The sequence below is a fragment of the Mauremys reevesii genome, linkage group 4 (genome assembly GCF_016161935.1).
Source record: "Mauremys reevesii isolate NIE-2019 linkage group 4, ASM1616193v1, whole genome shotgun sequence".
Lineage (NCBI taxonomy): Eukaryota > Metazoa > Chordata > Testudines > Geoemydidae > Mauremys > Mauremys reevesii.
In genome coordinates, this window is record NC_052626.1 from 88,443,435 (window position 1) to 88,456,411 (window position 12,977).

Genomic DNA, 12,977 nt, shown 5'->3' on the forward strand with positions numbered 1-12,977 from the left:
CTGATTTCCCGCCGTCGGGAGGGACTGTTGAATTCTGACAGTTACCCAAGACCACCCTCGACACAGTTTCCCCCCCCCAGCATGCATTGGGGGGAAATCCCAGAATTCCAATGGGCAGCGGGGAGTGTGGGAACTGTGGGATAGCTTCCCACAGTGCACCGCTTCCAAAGTCGACGCTTGCCCCGTTAGTGTGGACTCACACAGTCGAATTAGTGTATTTAGTGTGGATACACAAATTCGACTTCATAAGGTCGATTCCACAAATTCGACTTAAGTTGATTTGAAATAGTCTTGTAGTGTAGACATACCCTCTGTCTCCCCACAGGCTTAGTTCTCTTACTAATTAACTCCATAACTAGGATGAAGAGAAGTGGACTCAACACACTGCCTTGTCTCAATCTCACTGTCACCTCAAAACTCTCTGAAATTCCATATATTGTCATCATCTTAGCTCTTCGCCCTCAATACAGATCCTCTATCATCTCCACTTCTTGAAGTCCTCCTCCCATCCATCTCTCTACTCCAAACACCAGCTCCCACACAACCAAGTTATATGCTTTCTCAAGACTAGTAAATGCTACATGGCAGTTATGCCCTCCATTTATCATTCTTTCAAACTACTGGCTCATTACAAATATTGCATCTATAGTACTCCTCTTCCTAAAGCCATGTTGCTCCTCTCCTATATTTTTGTTCACCTTGCAACTCACTCTTGTCTCCAAAACTTTCTCAAGGACTTTGAGAGGCTGATTTAACAGGGTGATGCTCTGATAGGTGTTTGGATCATTTGCATCACCCTTACCCTTCCAAAGATGCACACTCAATCCCACTCTCCAGTCATCTTGTATGTTTGCTTGATCCCAGCAAACACACAGTAATCTATGAAGCCACTTTATCCCACTATTTCCTAGTGCCTTGATCATACCAACAGTTATCTCATCTACACCACCTACTTTACTATTCTTCATCTTATTTGGTGCTTATTCTGCCTCCTCTACAGAGATTGATGCCTTTTGAGGCTTCCCCATAATTGTTGGCAGTGCTTATACTCGCAACTCTTTTCTCATTTAACAGCCTTTGAAAATATTCTATGATTCTATGATTTTTTCCATACTTCCACAACCTCTTAAGGCTTAGTCACCACACTGTTCCCATCCTTCACACAAAGATTTCTTCATAACTTGTGTTTCATTGCTACTCTCTTTTGCCAACCCCAAAACCAATTTCCTACCATCTTCTTCCTTCAGCCTTCTGTATAATTCCTCTTCACCGTGTATTCTTGCCTTAGCAACTGTCTTCAGGCCTGTTTGTTTGTTTTGTTTTGTTTTTGCCTTTTTGTATGCATTTTTGATTTACGACGTGCTTTCTCAAACTCTATTGCTTTTTAACTTCTCTTGTACATCAGACTTCTACCACCAGCAGCTTGTTCTCCAAAAGCATCCCATCTTACCGTTTAGTCTGCCACATTTTCTCCACTGCCTTAATAAAACATTCTTTAAACTTCCACCATTCTTCCTCTATTGACTTCACTCTTGTTGGCAAAGCATGAAAGCCTTCCTTTACTTTTTTGCAGAACTCTTCCTTTCTTTCCTCCTTACAGAGCCACCACTGCAATTTCTTCCTCAAATTCATCTTCTTTCCTGTTTTCTCAGGTTGCAGTCAGATTTTAGCTATTAATACCTTATGTAGCTCTCATATAGTCACTCGGTACAACCTTTACATCTTTCACCATTTTCATATGTTCTCTTCTTACCAAAATATAATCCACCTGGGCTTTACTTTTCCACTGTAGCAAGTCATGAAGTGGGGTTTTTCTTTTTTTAAATACACCACTGGAAACCCATTGAACAAACACCACTCAACCCACATCTCTCTGTCTTGTCTCTTAGTGTAAGCAGAGTCAGGATGAGCCCTACCCTGACATCTGGTGGTAAATTATGAGGAGTGGGCAAAGGAATTTCAGGAATGCACATTTGCATTGGTAAACCCACTCCACTTAGCATAACACACAGCAGCATGGGATGGTTATTTTCACAGCTGTGGAATCCCCAATTTCTTTGTTATTGGGGCAGGAAGGAAAAAAAAGGGCTGTTACCTTAATTATGTGAATGAGGAACTATGAGACTGCTTTATGACAGAAATGACTCAACCTACATTAAATAGTACTTGCTAGACAAGGGACATGGGTTCCAAAACCCAGTGAAGGGAGAGAGGTTGGGGACTGGTGTGCGTACCTGATGGTATGGGCCCCTTTTGAGGGCCTGGAACACCAATTGCACTTCCTCCTCTCTCCACTGTTAAAGAGCAGAGCTAATTTTGAATCCTTTAGGAGTCCATCTAGAGGTTGCTGACCTGAATTCACGTTGGGCCATGTGGCACTGGGGCTCTCCTACTACAAGTTGAAACCACTAAGAGCTGAAATCACTAAAAGAGCTAAGCTTACTGAGCTGAGATCACTGAGTGCCGAGTTAAGTAGTGGGAGAGCCTGAAGATCTATCACCAAGCAGCTGGCAGAGCGGAGCAGTCTGCAGCACGTTGGAGCAGCCCATGGAACAGTGAGCAGTGTGGAGCGGTTTGCGGGGATGGCTGACGTGGTTCACGGGTCTGCTGAAGGAGCGGCACAGCTGGTGAAGTGGAGCCAGTCATGGTGAAGGCTGCAGCAGAACTCCACGGAGAAGCGGGGCAGTTGGCCCTGGCCCACGTAAGGTGTCCCTTAGCACCCTGTGTGCGTGACCGCCCCCCCATTTCCACCCAGGCTGGTTGGGGTAAAACTCTGCAGATAAACTTTTGAACTCTGGGGTAGCACTGACCAGAGACTGAGACTTTTGGGTTGTTGGACTTTGGGGTGATTGGACTTAAGACCCTAAGGACAGTGCCAAATGTACTTGGAGGTGGGTTTTGCTTATGGTTTGTGTATAGTCCTGTTTGTGGTGTCTCTCCAACGTGATGCCGCATTGTTTCCCTCCTTTATTAAAAGGATTTTGCTACACTCAGACTTCGTGCTTGCGAGGGGGGAAGTATTGCCTCCTAGAGGCGCCCGGGGGGGTGGTAGGTAATTGTCCCAGGTCACTGGGTGGGGGCTCGAGCCGGTTTTGCATTGCGTTATTGAAACGGAACCCCTGGATACTGAACCCGGCCCTTGTTGCTGCCAACTTAGAGGGGCAGAAGGGTTACATTAGTGTAGCCCAGAAGTTATTGGGATGGGGCCAACGGCTTCTGTACAAATAACTATAGCCTTCAAGAGCAGCAAAGAGTCCTGGGGCACCTTATAGACTAACAGACGTTTTGGAGCATGAGCTTTCGTGGGTGAATACCCACTTCGTCGGATGCATGTAGTGGAAATTTCCAGCTACGTGCATCCGACGAAGTGGGTATTCACCCACGAAAGCTCATGCTCCAAAACGTCTGTTAGTCTATAAGGTGCCACAGGACTCTGCTACTTTTACAGATCCAGACTAACACGGCTACACCTCTGATACTTTAGCCTTCAGTGGGTCCTGCAGCATTCATGAGCTTTAGGGGCAGAGCTGATTTCTGTGTTCTGAATGGCCAGGGCTAACTCTTGCAACACAACTCCATGAAGAAATCCCTGAAGATTATTCCTCTGTCCAGAGCCCCCTCCTACAGGTACTTCCAGGGAATGGAGTAGAGGAAGGGAGTGATCTGGACCATATTAAATAGAGATTGAAAGGTCTTTCAGGTAATATTGTCCATCCCTTTTCTAGAGTAGGGTAATTACCCCAGCCTAAAGTTTTCCTGTCCCTAGTTTTGTCCCATTGTTTATAGCTGTATCTCGGTAGACTCTCTCAAGGAATCACTCTCCCTTTTTGACTTGTCTCCCAAGTTCCTCAGATACTTGGGGAGTGTTATCAGTAGTCTTTTTGCCAAGCTATTCATACTGAGTTCTTTTCTCATAATTATTCCTCTGACACCAGTCGTCCTAGTCATATTTATTGCCCTTGTCTGAATTCCCTCCACATTGCCAACATTTTTCTGAGCTGCACAGAGGTAAAGGCAGCATAATGGGTGTGGACTCACCCGTCAAAAACAAAGGGAATAACTCAGCTACATGGCATGCTTCTGTATTAGCAGCGCAGTTGTGCACTGCAAGCTTGTATCTAACGTGCTGACAGCCATGACATGTAGGTGACTTTCAGCATTACTGCTTTTCAAATCTCTCCCCTACCTAGTGAATATTTCTGCTTCAGGCCATTTTGTACCCTTCCCCAGATGTATTAAATTTTCATTCTTCCACATTTAATCATGCTTTCTTGCTTCATGCCCATAATTTTTAACCTGGTAGGTCACTTTATATCATTCCTTTGTTTTCACAACTTCCCAATTTGGTATTAACGGATAATTTAATTAACGTACCTTTACGCTCTTTTTCCAGATGAGTAATAAATATGAGAGAGGGCCTAATACAATATAGCTCTATATACACCTTCCCACAGCTCTATATATTGCTATATAGCATTAATCTTATTTTACTTTTCTTCAACTACTTTAATCCATGTGACCAGAGTCCTAAGCCAATTTGATTTAGTTTTTCAAGGCACATTTCACGAGGTCATATATCAAATGCTTAACTAAAACGCAGATATTCTGTATGACTTCTACCACATTCCCATAGTCCACTGATACTACCATCCAGTGTGGGCTACTGGAATTTCCTGATGCATGCTTCAGTTCCCTGGACAGTTCTAATAGTTTGGGCCTGAGCAAAGCAGCATCTATTCAAAGTTAGAGAACTGGAAAAATTCAGTCTCCAGTGTTTTAGAAGGAGTATTAAGGGAAAAGTACATCTGATTTTTAAGAATGAGTATTTGCCACATGCTGCTGAGGACACCAGAGCCGTGAGCCACTGTGTTACCTCTCTGCCTCAGTGAGAGTTAGCTTTGCTAGTGATTAGACTGTGTGCCAGCTCCCTACCACACCAGTCTGTCTTCTTCACCAGCAAATTCTTCAGGGGTTTCCCTGAAGGTAACAATTACTGAACTCCAGCCCCTGAGCTCCTCTGGGATGCTTCTCTGCAATGGACAGCACCTCTCACTGTTTGTTTACAGAAGATATTAAGTGTTACATTACTGTTCATTCACATATCCTTCCATTTGAACACAAAACTGAATTGGTTTATAGTAAAAGTAAAACAAGCTTATTAAACAAAAGGTGTAGGTTAAGTAAAACCAAGTAAAAAGGATAAAGATAGAAATGGGTATGTGCAAATAAGAAGACTAAAACTTAATCTAGCAATACACAATCTTTGTTCAAGATGGTTTTTCTCACCCACAGTCTCCTTTCCAGAACCCATCACAGAGATCAAATCGCTTGGTTTCTTTATCTCCTTAATGTAAAGGATAAAGATGGAGTCTCTCTTTGTCTCTTATATTCCCAAAGGAATTGTCTTTGCCTTACAAGTCAGGAAGGCCTCCTAGGGATTCAGTCTCCTGTATCTCTCTGGGGCACAAGAGCCAGGTTAATTTTCTGTCTCTCAAGTTCAGGTTCAGGATAACCCCCCCACTGGTTTAGCTTAATGGCTTTGTTTCTGCTAATATATAATTTGAGGTAAACCCACATTCCTCTGTCTAGGACAGACCTATTTATTACCTGTACCTAGGATAGGCTGTCTGGTCTTAAACATGTTCTAGTAAATCATACCTTCACATATAAGGTAAACATTTGCATTTTGCAATGATATTAATAATCAGCATGTTATTAGCTTTCACATGATAGCTCACAGGGCATATTCTGTACAGATATTATTGCTGTAGGGTATGAATACAGGGTACCTAGGGTCACAGTATTCTACTAGCAAAGACAGCATTAAAAAAAACAAACCACTGAGGACCCGATTCTGATGTCATACTGGTATGACTGCATTGCCTTTGACAGTTAATCCTGATTTACACAATACTCTGGCTGGCATCAGTATCTGATCCAAAATTCCTTAAACTCCTTTCTTAAAGCTTCTGTTTTCAAAATCAGTTATCCTGGTAAACAGTCCTTCCTTTTTTTAAAGCCCTGCCTTAGCTACAGTAGTTATTGCTGACTTGGCATGGAGCCAAACAGCAAACTTTCCTCCTATTGTTCCACCTTATAGCCCTAAGGGTGGAGTTACCTTCCCTAACAAACAATTTTTCAGCCATCCATCACTGGGGTGCTGGAGCAAAGCGCCTTTCCAGTCATTGCACCCAATACAAGACCTTATCTTCATTGTTTGGAAAATTCCAGTTCATGATCTGTACTTTACATAAGTACAAGTTCAACAAAGAACTCTCCGTTTTTTGCTGATCACTGAAAATAGAGATGGAAAGGAAAAAGCCAAGCAAAGGAGTCACCAAAATACCATTTTAAAAGACAATATCCATAGGACACAAACATATCTGACCCCTATATCATTTTATTCATCTCATTTAACTGGAACAGATGTTTACAAGTTACACCGCTGTTCTTTTCTCTTTGAAGTTATGATTTTTATTTAGTAAGGTACTTATTCAATATTGTTTGTGTTTTAGTCAGCTACTTTTTTTCAGGGCCAGATCTTTAGCTAGTGTAAATCTACATAACTCCATTGATTTAACGGAGTTGTACGAATTTACGCCAACTGAGAATCTGGCCTATTGTTCTTGGCTGGGAAGGGGGGAAAAGGAGGGTGTTTAAAATGTTTAGCTTCAAACCATAAAAATAGTGCTGCATGGTGTAGGAGTATATTTTAGCATATGATATGGAAAAGTTGGAACAACTCCAACCAGTGGAGACCCCCTCTTTCTTTAATACATATATTTTGATATTTCCCATGACTCTGCTACTTTTTCAGACTTCCATCTAAACCAAAATGCATTTGACTTTCCAAACATCGCCTGTCTAGTTTGGGCTTGTTCCCATTACTTCATTTTCTTTTGCACATATAATATATCAACTATGTTAAACAATGAAGACATCCAAGGCTAAGAGTCTTACTTGCAGGTTATTAAATGGCCATTAATCATTTCCTTACTTTTTGTAAGCTCCATAAATATTTCTCCTGATGGCTTGAGTCTGAGCAATAGCCAGTTATATATGTGAGAGCTGCAATGAAGAGCAAGACTGGAGTGATAACCAAGAGAGTGTGACACTGGCCAATCAGAAAGATATTCGCATAATGCCAGTAGTAGCCCTAAATAGCCTGCTGGAATATATATATTAGGGTATATAAATAAATATAAAATTTAAATAAATGTGTTAGTCTCTAAGGTGACTGTTCTTTTAGGGGATACAGACTAACACGGCTGCTACTCTGAAACCTATATTAGGGTAATTATTTTATATTCCTTTGTCTTTTATTTAATGGCTAGACAATGAAAGAAAGCCAAATAATAGAATAGAAACATATACACAGAGAAGGATTACAGGCAAAGGAGTGGTGTAAAAGAGTGGACAGATAGACAGACCTCTGGGCTAGGTGATCAGATAAGACGACAACAATAGAGAAAATGTATGTCAGGCCCCTGACCTCAAAGACTGCAGATGATCCTATAAATGAGGATGATCTTTCCAACCTAGGAATATAAAAATACACACTACAGAGAAACAAAGATGCTTTATATTCTAAGGGCCAGATTCTCACCTGTTTTGAATCAGTGCAGCCCCATTGACTCCAAGGGAAGCTGAGGATCTGACCCTTAACACTAGATATGTACAGACTTCACCATGATTATTTACACATCAGGCCATTAATAATATTATGGGTCCAATTCCACAGGCCTTATACTCATGAGGGATGACTGCAAGCTCAGGCCCCAGAAAAAAGTTTCAGAAAAAAGTTTTTTAGGCTACTATTTAAATGCCCTGCTTTATTCCCTCATCTTTAATTGTTACATCTTTAGCTCTGTGGGCCTGATCCTGCTTCCAATGAAGTCAATGACAAAACTCCCATTACCTCCAAGGTGGGAAGGATTGGACCCTCTTTTTGCATTTGCTTATGCTACCATTAGCTTCTAGTAGTACTTAACAAGGGAAGCTTTCAAACACTTATGCCTTCTATTTCTAGAACAGTGTCAGGAAGAAGTAATGAGTATAAAACAAAACTACAAAACATACAGAGATGAGATGTTGCAAATTAAAAAACCTGTTATTAAAAAAAATAAGTGAGTTTCAAGACCACCTAAAGGGTTTGGATGCACAATTCCCATATTCCTCTTAACTTGCTTTGATAAAATGTTGTGTATGTTACTGTGAGCTGTCAAATAGCTGCTGCATTCCATCAGGAGGTGTCTGTATTTCAGTGACGGATAAAGTGATTCCTGTATCTAGTTTTAAAAAAAAGAAACTAGGGTGAAATCCTGGCAACACTGAATTCTATGCAAGTTTTGCCACTGACTTAAAAGGGACCAGAATTTTACCCCAGATTTCTAAAGTGCCTTGGCATCCTTTGCAATGAATTATGTTACAAAATTACCACATGAATACAAGGTATTGTTCATGAAGAGCATGTTCTTCAAATGCACTTTATAACTGTAGTTCATCATGGTTTGATTTAGAGTACAAGGGCTTGATCCTGCTCTCATTAACTGCCAATAAACCATGTTGTCTTATTATAGTCTCTTGCAGGATGCACTATCCCTATCAAGTCACACCCATACTGTATCAGGACCCAGAAAGTTAACCAGATGTAGGTGTGTGATGAAAACAAGTCAAATAATTTTTAAAGCAGAGTGGCTTCCTCCCATTTCAAGCTTTAAGAATACAGTTAAAGTAATATTCCTTAAAGGAATTGCTTTAATTTGGGCTAGTTAACTCCTTGGAAAGTTGGAAAGACAATGTAGATGAGGTAATATCATTTACTGGACCAACTTCTGTTAATGAGAGAGACAAGCTTTTTACACACTACCTCCTGGGAAAGTTGATGGTTACCACAAGATCAGTCAATTTAGATTCCTGGAAATCTAAAAATATATCTGGTTCAAGAACGTATGGTGGAGAGAGCAATATATGAGAGCTAAATATATGGGGTTAGGGACAGGTTGACCAGGTGTAAAAGAATATGGAGCTCCTTTTTAAGCACAAAACTATAATAAAATCCTCATTTTCCAAATATTAAGTAGACCCATATGTTCAGGGGTCAAGAAGTGCCAGGAAATAATATTGAGCCCTTGGAGTTTAACTATATTTATGAGGATCAGCTGGTGTGTACAGGGAATTTCTTAACACAGCACTCTCCTCAGCTGCATAGTAAATGTGGACAATATGCATTCCCTTTAATGGGCTTTGTACTCTGCGGTGCTTAAGTCAAAAACAAACTGACCAGCAGAGCTGGTTGAAAACTGATATTGTTGTTTTGTGGCAAACACAGATGTGTTGACATTTGTTTTTATCCTAAATTGAATTGGAATGTCAAAATATTGAGATTTTTCATCCAACAAAAAGTTCTACAAAAATTTAGATTTTGAAATGTTGAAATGTTTCGTTTTGTGTCAGTTTGACACTGAACTGTGTCCACCTGAGCTGCTACAGTGCCTCACTGGACTTGTAGTCTGGGTGCCTCAGGCCCATTATCCTCTATGCCAGGGCTCCTTGGACAGACTACATCTCCCATAAAGCATCAGAATGCATCAGCGTGGCCCAAAAAGTGGGGTAACTGTATAGCATCATGGGAGATGTAGTCTGGCCAGGGAGCCCAGCCCACTGAGGCACCGAAACTTAAAACTCCTTTATGGCACTATAACAGCTCAGATTAATGTCAAACTGACCTGGAATGAAACATTTTGATTTGATTCAAGATGACCCACCCCAAAAAGGCTCATTGTTTTTCAATTTTTCCAATAAAAAAAATCAAACCATTTCCATATGAAAACTTTGATTTTTGTGTAAAAACGCACTTTCAGTGAAAAAAAAATTTGACAGAAAATTCCTGACCAACCATACAAACCGTTTAAAATAATGTAAGACGCAATATTCTGAATATTCAGATCCAGCATCTTCTCAGCCATAAAGTGTTTTATGCAATAAACTTGTCAACTTTTAAGTAAGCTGGAGTTCGGCTAGGTTAGTATTTGAATGTGAGACATCCAAGAATCACTTAGGCGTTGGAGTAAGTGGTGTTGTTCATCAGTAGGTGGTGATTTTCTAAGGTCTCAATCCTGCAAGGAGCTCTGCCAAGTTAGATCTTTGGCAACAAAATGAATCCAAATATTCAGAAATGGAAAAATACTACCTTTTCTGATGCTTTTCACTCGCAGATCATGAAAATATGGTTGCTTTGACTTCAGTGGAGCATGCAGTGTCTGCATGCAGTTCCTTGTATAGTCGTGGAGCAAATCGATATTGATTATAATGCCATCAGGAGATCACTAATGACCCAGTGTGGTGGTAGGAGTCATTGTGCTGCTGGAGAAGATACAAGTCCATAGTACATTTTACAAGAAAATCTTAGGTTAGATGTTCAGGCCAAATTCAAGCTTTGGTAACTACCTTCTGCCAACCTAAATCATTCCTGGAGTTGGATAAAATCTTCTTCACTTGCTTTGGTAAAATGTTGGGTAATGTTGCTGTGAGCTGTTAAACAGCTGCTGCATTCCATCTGGAGGTGGCTGCATTTCAGTGGTGGATAAAGTGATTCTTGTAAATGGAAGGAAGGAAGGAAATCCTGGCTTTATTTCTGTCTATGGAGTTTTGCCACTGACCTCAAAGGGGCCAGGACTTCACTCCAGGTTTCCAAAGTGAAACCTTTGCAATAAATTATGTTACAAATTTCCCACGTGAATGTAAGGTGTTGTTAATGAAGAGCACTTTCTTCAAAAGCACTTTAGAACTGAAGTTCATCATGGGTTAGTTTACAGTACAAGGGTTTGATCCTGCTCCCACTGAAGTCAATGGCAAAATTCCCATAGACTTTAATGGAAACAGAAACTAGTCTTAAATACGCAATTTTAAAAAATTAACACAAAACTAGCTCCTACTGTATTTAGCTCTGTATTCATAATGCACTCATCACTATGGTATCAAAGTGCCTAAAGCTTTATTTTGAAGGCTTCCACTTAATTTTTAGTATGGGTGAACTAGAATGGTATTTAATATTTACCCCCAAAAAAGAAAGTTTGTGGAGGTGAATAAGTTGCTTTTAGGCAGTTCGAAATTTAATATTTTACAGTAGTTGAAGGATAGTTGGTGCTGGCTTAGTTCTCTACCATGTGATATTTATTAACACAACTGAGAAAAAATAAGTAATTAAACATTTCCTCTGCCTGGAGAAAGGAAGCATACACTGTACTTTTAAGCCAAAATTTTCAAACTTGGGTGCCTACATTTAGACTCTTAAGTCTATATTTAAGTGGCTAAAAATAAGTGGTCTGATTTTCAGAAGTGCTGAGAACCCACAAACCCCTCTGACATCAGTGGGAGTGGCAGGTGCCCAACAACATTGAAAATGAGGTCACTTTTATTTAGATGCCTATATAGGAACTTAGGAGCCTAACTTTAGCCACCCACATTGGGCAATCTTGGCCTAAATGTACAAAGCTACCTGGTACTTCTAGAGTAAGTACTTTTATTTGCCTCTTAGTCTTACTGCCTGATCCAACACCCACTGAAATCAATGACCATCTGTCCACTGGCAATGAATGAGACCCTGTAAATGCACAACACTCATTGACATGAGTGAAAATTATACATAAGCAATGCAGGGAGAATAAACCTCAAAGTGTTTCAGTGAATCATTGTTAGAAACCCTAAGAGGACGTCGTATTAAAACATTGCCTTTGGAAAACAGTGAATAAGAAATCAAACAATGCAACTATCCCCCTTTTAAAATCAAATCTCCAAAGAGTTAATTATAGATCCAGTATAGGACTAACAAAATAAAACAGAAGCATGTGGAAGGCATCAAGCTTACAATTTTCAACATGAGCAGCACTAATAGACCTTTTCTAGTGCCAGGCACAACCCCTGTAATTCTACAAATTAGGCTGAGCCCCTAGGAAATGTGTGCCTGCAGCTGCTACACAGATGTGTGGATGAAAAATGAGGCAGATTCATCCAAATAAAACTGGATGGTTTTGCAGTTAATAAAATTACCACTAATCTAGTGTTAACTGACTAGAGTCCCACATAAAAAAGCCATGCATTTCTTTTTAAGGCAAAACATATACAAGGAGAAAGGTAACGTAGCATTAATGGGAAGAGAATTCAATTCTTCTAATTTCCATCTTCTAATTATTGATTCGCTGCTTAACTCCTCTCCTTTGGGAAAGCAAGGAAAGCTGCTGCTTATCATGCTCTCGGGAATCATGGCCACTTTATAGAAATCCAACTCCTAGCCAGGCAGTGCATGTCTAGCAAGATAAATGCAAACACTTTCCTGCAGTAATTTATTCAAGATCCAAACACAAACGTAGATAGATTAGCACTCTTTATCCACGTGTGCTGAACAGAATGTCCCCTGCCAGCCTATGCTGCTAGCTAAGCATAAAGGCCAGTCATTAGGCTTTTGATAACGGAAATGATTGCTACACTTTACTGACCACCACCTCTTTTTTTTTCCCTCTCTTTTTTAAGAGGCAAGAGGGGTTTTTTGTTTGTTTTTCTTACAAATTCTGAGCTCTTCACTGGTACACAAGACAAAGCCTTGATCCTGCAGGGCACACACACACACAGGCTGGGATTTTCAAAAGGAGCCTTACGCATCCAAAACCCATTAAATTTCAATAGGATTTCAGTGCCTGAGTCTTTTAGGCTCTTTTGAAGAACCTGGTCATGAGGCCTGAAGCATGTGGCTGTTTACATGTACACATTTTTAGCAGGGATTTAAGATTGTGAGTAATCATAGCATCTTTTATTCAGATGGATCCCAAAACAGCTCTCCACACTACCAATTGAAAGTGTATACAAGTCAGATAAATGTATACACTGCAGAGGTCCAGCTACCGCTAAGATAGAACTAAGAGTTTAGGACATCACACGAAGAATACTCCAGTATCCAGTTGTATCTGGGATGCTTAGCC